This window comes from Mastomys coucha, unplaced genomic scaffold (genome assembly GCF_008632895.1).
Source record: "Mastomys coucha isolate ucsf_1 unplaced genomic scaffold, UCSF_Mcou_1 pScaffold17, whole genome shotgun sequence".
In the NCBI taxonomy this organism is placed as follows: Eukaryota; Metazoa; Chordata; class Mammalia; order Rodentia; family Muridae; genus Mastomys; species Mastomys coucha.
Window position 1 is genome coordinate 714,719 of NW_022196899.1, and position 14,460 is coordinate 729,178.

Below are 14,460 nucleotides of genomic sequence, written 5' to 3' on the forward strand. Positions count from 1 at the left end.
ACAATTTGACAGCACATCTGAAAGCTCTAGAGCAAAAAGAAGCAAATTCACACAGTAGGAGTTGAAGGCAGGAAAAAAATCAAACTCAGGGCTGAAATCAACCAAATAGAAACAAAAAGATCTATACAAAGAATCAACCAAACTAAGAACTGGTTCTTTGAGAAAAATCAACAAAATAGATAAACACTTAGCCCAACTAAGTAGAGGCACAGAGACAGTATCCTAATTAACAAGATCAGAAATGAAAAGGGAGACATAACAACAGACACCGAGGAAATCAAAAAATCATGAAAGCCTATACTCAACAAAACTGGAAAACCTGGATGAAATGAACAATTTTCTAGACAGATACCAGGTACCAACGTTAAATCAAGATCCAATTAACAATCTAAACAGCCCCATACTGCTAATGATATAGAAACAGTCATTAATAGTCTCCCAACCAAAAAAGCCCAGGATCAGATGGGTTTAGTGCATAGTTTTTTCAGTCCTTCAAAGAACACCTAATACCAATACTCCTCAAACTATTCCACAAAATAGAAACAGAAGGTACTCTACCGAATTCCTTCTATGAAGCCACAGTTGTGGCTTATACCTAAACCACACAAAAACCTAACAAGGAAAGAAAACTTCAGATCAATTTCCCTTATGAATAACAATGCAAAAATTCTCAATAAAAGTCTTGCAATCTGAATCAAAGAACACATCAAAACAATCATCCATCATGATCAAGTAGGCTTCATCTCATGGATGAAAGGATGGTTCAATATGTGGAAATCCATTAACATAATTCACTACGTAAACAAACACAAAGAAAAAAAACATATGAACATATCATTAGATGCTGAGAAAGCATTTGACAAAATTCAACATCCCTTCATGGTAAAAATCATGGAAAGATCAGGAATTCAAGACTCATACCTAAACATAGTAAAAGCAATATACAGCAAACCAGTAGCCAGCATCAAACGAAATGGAGAAAAACTTGAAGCAATCCCAGTAAAATCAGGGACTGACAAGGCTGCCCACTCTCTCCGTTCCTATCCAAAATTGTACTTGAAATCCTAGCCAGAGCAACTAGACAACAAAAGGAGATCAAAAGGGATACAAATTGGAAAGGTAGAAGTCGAATTATCACTATTTGCTGATGATATGATAGTATACTTAAGTGAGCCCAAAAGTTCCACCAAAGAGCTCCTAAACCTGATAAACTGCTTCAGCAAAGTAGCTGGATATGAAATTAACTCAAGCAAATCAGTGGCCTTCCTCTACACAAAAGATAAACAGGCTGAGAAAGAAATTAGGGAAACAACACCCTTCACAATAGTCACAAATAATATAAAAAACCTTGGTGTGATTCTAACTAGGTAAAAGATAAGCTTGACAAAAACTTCAAGTCTCTGAAGAAGGAAAATGAAAGAGATCTGAGAAGATGGAAAGATCTCCCATGCTCATGTATTGGCAGAATTAATATAGTAAAGATGGCCATCTTGCTGAAAGCAATCTAACGATTCAATGCAATCCCCATCAAAATTCCAACTCAATTCTTCACACACTTAGAAAGAGCAATTTGCAAATTCATCTGGAATAACAAAAAACCCTGGATAGCCAAAACTATTCTCAACAATAAAGGAACCTCTGGTGAAATCACCATCCCAGACCTTAAGCTGTACTATAAAGCAATTTTGATAAAACTTTATGGTATTGGTACAGTGACAGGCAGGTAGATCAATGGAGTAGAACTGAAGACCCAGAACTGAACCCACACACCTATGGTCACTTGATCTTTCACAAAGCAGCTAAAACAATCCAGTGGAAAAAAGACAGCATTTTCAACAAATGGTGCTGGCTCAACTGGCGGTTAGTATGTAGAAGAAGGCAAAATTATCTATTCTTATCTCCTTGTATAAAGCTTTGTCCAAGTGGATCAAGGACTTCCACATAATACCAGATACACTCAAAATAATAGAAAAGAAAGTGGGGAAGAGCCTTGAGCACATAGGCAGGGGGGAAAATTTCCTGAACAGAACACCAATAGCTGATACTCTAAGATCAAGAATCGACAAATGGGACTTCATAAAATTGCAAAGCTTCTGTAAGGCAAAAGACACTGTCAATAGGACAAAACAGCAACCAACAAATTGGGAAAAGATCTTTACCAATCCTATATCTGATAGAGGGCTAATATCCAATACATACAAAGAACTCAAGAAGTTAGACTCCAGAGAAACATATAACCTTATTAAAAATGGGGTACAGAGCTAAACAAAGAATTCTCAACTGATGAATACTGAATGGCTGAGAAGCACCTAAAGAAATGTTCAACATCCTTAGTCATCAGGGAAATGCAAATCAAAAACAACCCTGACATTCCACTTCACACCAGTCAGAATGGCTAGGATAAAAACGCAGGTGACAGCAGATGCTGGAGAGGTTGTGAAGAAAGAGGAACACTCCTTCATTGCTGGTGGTGGTACAACCACTCTGGAAATCAGTTTGGTGGTTCCTCCAGAAATTGAACATAGTTCTACCATAGGACCCAGCTATACCACCCCTGGGCATATACCCAGAAGATGCTCCAACATGTACTAAGGACAGATGCTTCACTATCTTCATAGCAGCCTTATTTATAATATCCAGAATCTAGAAACAACCCAGATGTCCCTCAACAGAGGAATAGATACAGAAAATGTGGTACATCTACACAATGGAGTACTACTCAACTATTAAAAACAATGAATTTATGAAATTCTTGGGGAAATGGATGGACCTGGAGAATATCATCCTGAGTGAGGTAACCCAATTCCAAAATATCACATATTGTATGCATTTTCTGATAAGTGGATATTAGCCTAGATCAGAATACACAAAGTACAAGCCACAAACCATAAGAAACTCAAGAAGAAGGTAGACCAAAGAGTGGATACTTCGTTCCTTCTTAAAAGTGGGAACAAAATACCCATGGAAGGAGTTGTAGAGACTAACAATGGAGCAGAGACTAAAAGAAGGACAATTCAGTGATTGTTCTACCTGTGAATCCTTCCCATATTCATTCATCAAATCCAGACACTATTGTGGATGCCAGCAAGTGCTGGCTGACAGGAGCCTGATGTAGCTGTCTCCTGAGAGGATCTGACAGTACCCAACTAATACAGAAGTAGAGGCTCATAGCCACCTATTGAAGTGAGTACAGGGTCTCCAATGAATGAGATAGAGAAAGGGCCCAAGGAGCTGAAGTGTTTGCAGCCCCCTAGGATGAACAATATGGACTAACTAATACCCTCAGAGCTCCCGGGGACTAAAACTCCAACCAAAGAGTACACATAGTGGGACTAATGGTTCCAGCAGCATATGTATAGCAAAGGATGGCCAAGTTGGTTATCCATGCGAGGAGAGGACCTTGGCCCTGTGAAGGTTCTATGTTCCAGTGTAGGGGAATGCCAGGGCCAGTAAGCAGAAGGTGGTGGGATGGTCTTAGTTTTTGTTTATTTTATTTTATTTTATTTTCAAGACAGGGTTTCTCTGTATAGCCCTGGCTATCCTGGAACTCACTCTGTAGATCAGGCTGGCCACGAACTCAGAAATATGCCAGCCTCTGCCTCCCAAGTGCTGGGACTAAAGGTGTGCACCACCACTGCCTGGCTTATTTTATTTTTTATTTTTATTTATTTTTGGATGGGAACCTGGGAAAGGAGATATTCTAAATAAAGAAAACATCTAATTTAAAAAAAGAACCCTCTATACTATGTATTACATAGAATGATATTTAAATACACCAAAATATGATTGACAATGGAACAATGCTTCCTATGTTACCATAATAGAAGTTTGAATAAAGATTACAAAAACTAATCCAGAAAAAATATCAGACACATTATTATTCAATCTCCCAGCATCTCAAAGTATACTAAAAGAGTAAGAAAAAATACACGTAACATGCCACATTTGAAATATGGGCCACTAAAAAATAAAGACTATATTCAAAAGCTTCTATAAGGAAACTACACACTGTAGCCTGCAAAAAGAACTAGAGTAAGAAAAAAAATAAATACAGCAACATGACTGCTTCGATTACATTCAAAGACAGTCTAGGTCTGTTGGAACTGGCTGAAATGCAGTCATAACAGTGAGTGCAGTATAGTGGAGCTGACATTGTTTGGAGTTCATGTGGTTCAGGGCAAGTCAACAGAGGCAGCTGAAGCCAGAGAATTAGAAGGAGTGCAAAGATTATAACAAATTGTCAGTTTGAGGCTAAAAGAGCAAATTAGTGAGAATCTGAGAGAAGCAAGATTGAATCAATCAGCTTGGAGAGGAGTTTGAGCTGAGTTGAATCAGATAGCCAGTTTGGAAAGATGTAGAAGGGTTGAGCTTATTCACCAGTCAGTCTCTGAGATAAACATTTCATCAGGCTAATATAAGATACATTTCCATCACTCATTTCCTGCATACTTTCTTGGTGTCATGGTCCTTCCTTTCTGTGTTCATCAGCTGTTTAAAAGGACACTTAGCTAGTACTGTGTTCTGCCTGGATGAACATATCTCACCATTACATTTGCTTCATATTATGGTAGGAATATTACTAACATCTCCATTTATACAAGCAGAACCTTTGAGAAGTCAATGAATATGTTCAGAAGTAGATATTAGACAACTTTCACAAACATAGTAAATATGTTTAAGTCACCACATCACTGTTTCTCGGTGAGCATGCTTTTGTATTTACTTGCAAGAAAAGCAGTTTTGAATTAAAAAGAAAGCATTAATTATATTTGTTTTCAGTCAGCCTTAAAAGAAAAGAAAAGAAAAGAAAAAAGTTTTTTAAAAACTCAGTTTGTGTTGCCTATACACTTACTGGAGCGTGATCAAACTCGCAGTAGCCAGTCCCTTAAAGAAAACTGAGTCCTCCCTCACCTGCATCCATTCCTGGTGCCATCAATTGTAGAGAGCTACATTTCAGCATCTTTATTACATTTTTTAAAGAGTTATCTTCAATGGATTTCTGTCTAGGCTATTACTTTTTTGGTAGTGTAGGGAGGGTAGAGATGGTCATGGAAGCCTTCTTTGTCTCTCTCAGTTGTGAGTCTGTAGTCATCGATGTCATGGAAATGGTAGCTTTCTTGCACTTTATGGTCAACAGGAGCACGGATCATGCACAGACATATAGTTTCTGATAACAGGATGGACTGTGGACATCTACATGGTCTCCAGTGTCAACACATGCCACAAACTTAGCATGGTCTCTGGTGGCAGTACAGACCATACTCTACATGTGGATGTCTGTGGGATGTACTACCGAAGGGGGACATATTGATATGAGTGGCCTGTACTGTCTCCTGAGGATCCCCTTCTTAATACCAGAGGATTCAAATCTTATACCACAAAATGGAATCTTAGGACTGAGATAAGAAGTAATAGACAAAGACCATAACAGAAAATCACAACCAATCAAAATGCAGAATTTTAGAGTCTAGTCCCTCTGATACATCTGCAAAAACAACTGTCCCTTGTAAGGACCACAGATCATTGTGGAAGAGGAAGAAGAAAGCTTGAAAGAACCAGAGTTTGCTGTGAAAATTTGTCTCCTGGGAATTTTAGAAACTATACCCAGAAATTCTCACCAATATGGGTCCCTAAGCCTTAGCTGAAGAATAACCCAAGAAGCATACTAATATAGACTGAGAACAGCTCAAACATCGAGAGGTCTCAACCCTATACAATGAGCTCCAGAAAACTAAGAGTTCAGAGTTTCAGAAATAGTAGTCCTCAGAAAAGAGCACATGAATTGATCAACTATTAACAAATGGTCAACCCAGAAAACATGTAGACCAGTAGTATACTGTCCAAGCAGGTTATATTTATGTGTTTAGGATGATATAGCCTTCTAAATGCACATACAAGTGTATGTTACAATACTTAATGAAATAAAAGGCCACGAATTTGAAAGAGAACAAAGAGGATTTAGAGGTAAGAAAGGAAACGGAGAAATGATGCAATTATGTTAGTTGCAAAACATTAAGAAAAAGAAGTAACAACTTCTGCACATAAATGCCTGCCTGATTGAAGATATTTCTGTTAACTTTATTATGTTTTCTTGTTTGTTTGTTTTTACTTGTAGAATATCCTTGTCTCCTTTTTCATTCTCAAATATTTCTTCCAGTATCCCCTGAAGGATTGGCTTGGTGGTCACAAATTCCTTTAATTTTATTTATTATGAAGTTTTTTTTCTTTTTCATTTCTTTATGAATAATAATTTTACAAGATCTAGCTGTATTACTTGCAAATTCAGCCTTTTGAAACTTGTAGAGGACAAGTGCATGCTCCCTTGGCTTTAGAGTCTACACAGACAAATCAGCCATTACTGTTGTTGACCTTCCTTTTTATGGATATTGATTTTTTTTTCTTGCAGCATCCAGCATCATTTCTTTGTTCTATGGATTAGTGTTTAGATTATTATATGACATGAGGAGTTTCCTTTCTGTCCTTGTCGACTTGGTGCTCTGAATGCTTGTTACACTTAGATAGACATCACTTTTTTAAAGCTGGGAAGTTTTCTTGGATAATTTCTGTTGAAAACATTTTCTGTGTCTTTGACATGAGATTCTTCTCTTCTTTACCCATGATTCTTCAGTTTTGTCTTTTTGAAGTATCTCGGAGGTATGTACTTCCATTCATGGTTTTTGTCTGTTTTGTTTTGTAATTTACCATTTTCACTGACCAGTAGTTCAGTTTTCTGACTTGTCTTCATTCAGAGACATACACTAGGTGGAAGAGCTAATCTATACAATGGGGGAAAAGATAGTTGCTAACTATAATCCATGTGAGGAATTGATATCTGTCATTTGTTTTTTTTTTAAAGATTTATTTTATTTATTTTATGTGTATGAGTACACTGTAGCTGTACAGATGGCTGTGAGCCATCACGTGTATGGCTGCTGGGAACTGAACTCAGGACCTCTGCCGGCCCTGCTCGCTCTTGTGTAATTTGCTGCAGCTGTCTTCAAATGAACTGCAAAATAAATAAATAAATAAATAAAAACTAATGCAAACGAAGCAGCCTTTATATAACACATCGCCCTAGTTAGAATGGCTATTCACGTAACAAAACAAAATATCAATGAATACTGACAAGGACATAGGGAAGGGGGAGGCTTTTACACTGTTGGTAGGACTGTAAGCTTGAGCCTCTAGTTTGTAAATCAGCACTAATGGGCCTCAACATAGAGCTATCAACTGACCTAATTGTATCATTTGAGTATAATGCAAGGAATGCTAAACCAATATAGTGAAGAAATATTTTCACTAACTAATTGAAGCAAGAAAGAGAAAGCATTAGAGGAGAGAAGAGACATGCAGAAATGTCAATGGGGAGAAAGCACAATGAGAGCAATGTATAGTACAATAGATCAATTGAAAACAAGTAAATACAAAAAAAGGAAAGGGAATCCATGGCGTTTGAATAACATGTGAAAGATAAACATCCCTCTTGCTTAAATCTTTATTACTGTAGCAACTTTAGGGTTAAGGATTCAAAAATCTTTTTTGTTAATTTATTGAATATTTTCCTTTACTTACATTTCAAATATTTTCCCCTTTCCAGGTCTCTCTTTCGGAAACCTCCTATCCCATTCTCCCTCTCCCTGCTTCAAAGAGGGTGCTCCCTCAACCAGCTACCCACTCCCATTTTATAGCCCTGGCATTTCCCTACATTGGGCCATCGAACACCCTTAGACCCAAGGGCCTCTCCTCCCACTGATGTCAACAAGGCCGTCCTCCCCCACATATTGGGCCAGCGCTATGGGTCTGGCCTGTTGACATTGTTGCTCCCTTCATAGGGCTACAAAGCCCCTCAGCTCCTTCAGTTCCTTCAGTCCCTTCTCAGGAGATAGCCATATCAGAAGATTGAAAAATCTTATTACATTACCTATCAACATCTCCAAAATGCCAACAAGAGTTGAAATGCAATTTTAAAACCTTATATTATTTGTTAGAAAACAATTCTAAAACTATAACAGTTAGATTATATTCTCTTGTTATATACATATATGCATACATAAATATGCATAAATATAATAATGTGAATATATTTACATATATGCCTATTATTTCAAAATTGTTATATTTCATTGTATCCAAAAATTTTACTATTACAAGGGAGGTTGTTCTTAGTCACACTTATTATCTTAAGTTATGTGTAATTCACAGTCAGGTATTGAAAAATTCCTCAGAATTTAGAATTGAATATACATTATGAATTTTCCATGCATTGATCTTTAACTTCATTATTCTCATGGAAAACTCAAAGAATTAGCATTCAGAATTATTGAATCAGAATTTAAAGAGATGATTTAGTTATGACTTTAATGTTAGTTATAAATTATAAAATGTTATGTGGTCCATTTATGCTACATATATAATGAATAGGATGAAGAAAATTAGAGGGAAATAACTTTTCACACCAGTAGTTTTAAAGAATCAAATTTGATATAATCAGTCATTTTTTTCAAAATTAATTACTTACCTAATTAATTAATTTACTTTACATCCCAATTGCAGTTTTCCCTTTCTCCTCTCCTTCTAGTCTTTCTCCTACTCTGCACTCCCCATCTAAATCCACTCCTCCTCAATTTCTCTTCAGAAAAGGGAACATCTCTTGCGATTATTCACCAGTCCTGGCATGTCCAGTTGCAGTAGGACTCTCCTACAGAGCCTAGAAGAGGCAGCTCAGTAGGAGTAAAGGGTACCAAAGATAGACAAAGATAGCAGGTACTGTCCCTGCTCCTGATGCTAGGATTCCCATATGAAGACCAAGCTATACAACTTAACATACGGCTCATTCCTATGCATGTTCCTTTGTTGGTGGTTCCATCTTGGTGAGGCCTTACAGACACAGGTTAGCTGCTTTTGTAGGTTGTTTTTTTATTTTTGTGGTGTTCTTGGCCCCTCTATCTTCTATATCCTTTCTTCCCCTCTTCTTTAGTATTGCCCAAGCTCATCCTAATCTTTGGCTGTGGATTTTTGTATCTGTTTCCATCAGTTGCTGAATAAAACCACCGTTAATGATAATTATACATGGCTCCTGTCCGCGAGTATATGAGAATATCATTAGCAGTGTCAGGGGTGGGCTCCCTCTCATGCCATGGGTCTCAAGGTAGATCAGTCATTGGATGGCTATTCCCTAAATTTCAGCTCCATCTTTACCCTTGCACATCTTGTAGGCAGGTACAATTTGTGGTCTAAGATTTTGTGGCTGGGTTTGTATACCAATCCCTCCATTGGAAGTCTTGCATCATTACAGGAAATGGCTAGTTTAGGCTTCTTATCCCTCATTACTAGGAGTCTTAGCTAGGTTCACCCTTGTAGATTTTGGGGGGTTTCCTTTGCCCTAGGTTGTAGCTTATCCCAGAGATGTCCCCACATTCCAGTTGTCTATCCAGGCACTCTTTCCTTCCATGCTCTCACCCACAATTCCTCCTCTTTCCATCCGTACTTCCCCCCACCAAACACAACATCTATTATGTTTCCTCTTCTCAGTGAGATTTGAGCACTCAACCTTGATCACATCTTGTTACTTAACTTCTTTGGGTTTGTGGATTGTCACATGAATATCATTTACTTGATGGGGAATATTCATTTATAAATGAGTACATGCCATATTTGCCTTTCTGGGCATGAGGTACCCCACTCAGGAGGAGCTCTCTAGTTCAATCCATTTGCTTGAAAATTTAATAATGACATTATTTTTAATAGCCAGATAGTACTCTTTTATGTAAATGTACCACATTTTCTTTACCTATTTTTTGGTTGAGAGGCACACATTTCGTTTCTAGTTTCTGAGTATTATAAATAAAGCATCTATGAGCATAGCTGAACAAGTGCCCTTGTGGTGTGCTGGAGCACTCTTTCACTATATGCACAGGAGTGGCATATCTGCGTCTTTAGGAAGTTTCTGTCCAGCTGTCTAAGGAACTGGCAAAATGATTTCCAAAAGGCAGTGCAAGTTTGTATTTCCACCAGCAATGGAGTAATGTTCTTTTATTTAACATCCTTACTAACATGAATTGCCCCTTGAGGATTTTTATTAGGCATGCTCTTTATTTACATTTCAAATGTTATCTCCTTTCCTTGTTTCCCTTCTGAAAACCCACCCACTCCTGCTTCCTGGTCCTGGCATTCCCCTACACTGGGGCATCGAGCCTTCACAGGACCAAGGATCTCTCCTCCCACTGATGTCCAAAAAGGACATCTATTGCATAAACAGCTGGAGCCATGGGTCCCTCCATGTGTACTCTTTGTTGGTCGTTTAGTCTCTGGGAGCTCTGGGATTCCTTGTGGGTTTATATTGTTGTTCCCCCTATATGGCTGCAGACCCCTTTAGCTCCTTTGGTCCTTTCTCTAGCTCCTCCATTGGGGCCCCTGTGATGAGTCCAATAGTTGACAGAGAGCATCCTCTTCTGTATTTGTGAGGCACTGAAAGAGCCTCTCAAGAGACAGCTATATCAAGCTCCTGTCAGCAAGCACTTGTTGGCATCCACAATAGTATCTGGGTTGGGTAACTCTACATTGGATGGATCCCCAGGTGGGGCAGTCTCTGAATGGCCTTTCCTTCAGTCTCTGCTACACACTTTGTCTTTGTATTTCCTCTCATGGGTATTTTGTTCCCCTTCCTAAGAAGAACCTAAGTATCCATTCTTTGGCCTTCCTTCTTGAGCTTCATGTGGTCTATGAATTGTTTCTTGGGTATTCTGAGCTTCTAGGCTAGTATCCACTTATCAGTGAGTGCATACCATGTGTGTTCTTTTGCGATTGGGTTACCTCACTCAAGATGATATTTTCTAGTTCCATCCATTTGCATAAGAATTTCATGAATACATTGTTTTTGATAGCTAAGTATTACTCCATTGTGTAAACATACCCCATTTTCTGTATCCATTCCTCTGTTAAAGACATCTGGATTGTTTCCAGGTTGTGGCTATTATCAATAAGGCTGCAATGAACAAAGTGGAACATGTGTCCTTATGACATGTTGGAACATCATCTGAGTATATGCCCAGGAGTGGTATAGCTGGGTATTCAAAGTAGTACTATGTGCAATTTTCTGAGGGACTGCCAAACTGATTTCTAGAGAAGTTGTACCAGCTTACAGTCCCACCAGCAATGGAGGAGTGTTCCTCTTTCTCCACAACCTCTCCAGCATCTGTTGTCACCTGAGTTTTTGCTCTTAGCCATTCTGACTGGTGTGAGGTGGAATCACAGGATTATTTTGATTTGCATTTCTCTAATGACTAAGGATGTTGAACATTTCTTTTCTTTTAAGATTTATTTATTGTACACTGTAGCTATCTTCGGATACACTAGAAGAGGGCATCAGAAAACACTACAGGTGGTTGTGAGCCACCATGTGGCTGCTTGGATTTGAACTCAGGACCTTCAGAAGAGCAGTTGGTGCTCATGCCCACTGAGATATTTCTTTAGGTTCTTTTCAGCCATTCGATATTCCTTACTTGGGGATTCTTTGTTTAGCTCTGTACCCCATTTTAGTAGGGTTATTTGGTTCTCTTGAGTTTGTCTTCTTGAGTTCTTTGTATATATTGGATATTAGCCCTCTACTGAATGTAGAATTCTTAAAGGTCTTTTCCCAATCTGTTGGTTGCTGTTTTGTCCTATTGACAGTGTCCTTTGCCTTACAGAAGCTTTGTAATTTTAAGAGGTTCCATTTGTCAATTTTTTTTTTTTGATTTTTCAAGACAGGGTTTCTCTGTGTAGCCATAGCTGTCCTGAAACTCACTCTGTAGACCAGGCTGGTCTCGAACTTTCAGAAATCCACCTGCCTCTGTCTCCCAAGTGCTGAGATTAAAGGCGTGTGCCACCACTGCCTGGCTATTTGTCAATTCTTGATCTTAGAAAATAAGCTATTGATGTTATGTTCAGAAAAATTTTCCCTGTGCCCATGTGCTCAAATCTTTTTCCCATTTTCTTTTCTATTAGTTTCCCTGTAACTGGTTTTATGTGGAGGTTCTTGATCCACTTAGACTTGAGCTTTGTACAAGAAGACAAGAAGGGATTGTTTTTCATTCTTCTACATGCTGACCTCCAGTTGAACCAGTACCATTTTTTTGAAAATGCTGTCTTTTTTTCCACTGGATGGTTTTAGCTCTTTGTCAAAGATCAAATGACCATAGGTGTGTTGGTTCATTTCTGGATCTTCAATTTTATTTCATTGATATACCTGTCTGGCAATTTACATATACCATGTAGTTTTTATCACTATTGCTCTGTAAAAGAGCTTGAGGTCAGGGATGATGATTACCCTTGAAGGTCTTTTATTGTTGAAAACAGTTTTCAATATCCTAGGTTTTTCGTTACTCCAGATGAATTTGCAAATTGTTCTTTCTTACTTACTCATTTTTACTGTATTAATTCTGCCAATCCATGAGTGTGGGAGATCTTTCCATCTTCTGAGGTTTTCTTCAATTTCTTTCTTCAGGTACTTGAAATTCTTGTCATATAGATCTTTCACTTGCTTAGAGTCACACCAAGATGTCTTATATTATTTGTGACTATTGTGAAGGGTGTCATTTCCCCAATTTCTTTCTCGGCCTGGCCTGTTTAACCTTTGTGTAGAGGAAGGCCACTGATTTGTTTGAGTTAATTTTATATCCAGCTACATTCCTGAAGGTGTTTTTCAGGTTTAGGAGTTCTAGGTGGAATTTTTGGGGTCACTTAAGTATACTATCATATCATCTGCACATAGTAATAAATTGACTTCTACCTTTACAATTTATATCCCTTTGTTCTCCTTTTGTTGTCTAGCTGCTCTGGCTAGGACTTCAAGTACAATATTGAATAGGTAGGGAGAGAGTGGGCAGCCTTGTGTAGTCCCTGAATTTAATGGGATTGTTTTGTTGTACATTTCTTTTACTATGTATAGGTATGGGTCTTGGATTCCTGATCTTTCCAAGACTTTTATCATGTAGGGGTGTTGGATTTTGTCAAATGCTTACTCAGCATATAATGAAATGATCATGTGGTTTTGTTCTTTGAATTTGTTTATATAGTGGATTACTTTGATGGATTTCCATATATTTAAGCATCCCTGCATCCCTGGGATGAAGCCTACTTGATGATGATGAATGATTGTTTTGATGTGTTCTTTGATTCAGTTTGCGTTAATATAAAATGAATATTTTTGCATCTATATTCATAAGTGAAATTGCTCTGAAGTTCTCTTTCCTTGTTGGGTCTTTGTGTGATTTCAGAATCAGAGTAATTGTGGATTTATAGAATGAATTTGGTAGTCTTTCTTCAGTTTCTATTTTGTGGGATAGTTTGAAGAGTATTGGTATTAGGTCTTCTTTGAAGGCCTGATAGAACTCTGTACTAAACCCATCTGCTCCTTGCCTTTTTTTTTTTTTTTTTTGGTTGGGAGACTATTAATGACTCCTTCTATTTCTTTAGGGATTGTGGGACTGTTTAATATGTTTTATCTGATCCTGATTTAACTTTGGTACCTGGTATCTGTCTAGAAAATTGTGTATTTCCTACAGATTTTCCAGTTTGTTGAGTATAGGTTTTTGTAGTAGGATCTGATGATTTTTTGGATTTCCTCAGTTTCTATTGTTATGTCTACCTCTTCATTTCTGATCTTGTTGATTTGGATACTGTCGCTATGCCGTCTGGTTATTCTGGCTAACGGTGTATCTCTCTTTGCTGATTTTCTCAAAGAACTAGCTCCTTGTTTGTTTGATTATTTGTATAGTTCTTTTTCTTTCTACCTGGTTAATTCCATCCCTAGCTTGAATTTTTTATCTTAGCCATTCTGACGATGTATGTTGGTGTCTCAGTTTTGTTTTGATTTGCATTTTACTGATGACTAAAAGTGTTGAACATTTCTCTAGGTGGTTATCAACTGTTAGGTATTCCTTTGTTTTAAATTGTTTGATAATAATACAAAATATTAAATAACCCATTTTAGTTTGGTTTTTGGTTTGTTGCTGTTTAGTTTCTGGAGTTCTTAATATATCTTGGATATCAGTGCTCTGAGGGACATGGAGTTGGTGAAGATATTTTCCCATTCTATAGGCTGCCATTTTGTACATTTGAAGGTATTCTTTGCAATAAGGAATCTTTTTAGTTTTATGAGGACCAATTTATTAATTGTTGGTTTTCTGTTCAAGAAATTGTGTCCTGTATGAATGCAATCCATGCTACTTCCCAATGCCCTTTTTTTTTTAATATCAGTTTTAGAGTATTTGGTTTTATATTGAGGTGTTTTGGTCCATTTGTACTTGAGATTTGTGCAGGGTGATAGAAATGAATTCATTTGAATTCTTCTAAATGCTGACATCCAGTTAAATCAATACCATTTGTAGAAGATGAATTTTTTTTTTTAGGAAAAGAATATGACAAGTTTGTTTACATTACTGATTGTATTGAGATTTTTTTAAAATCTGCTAAAAACAC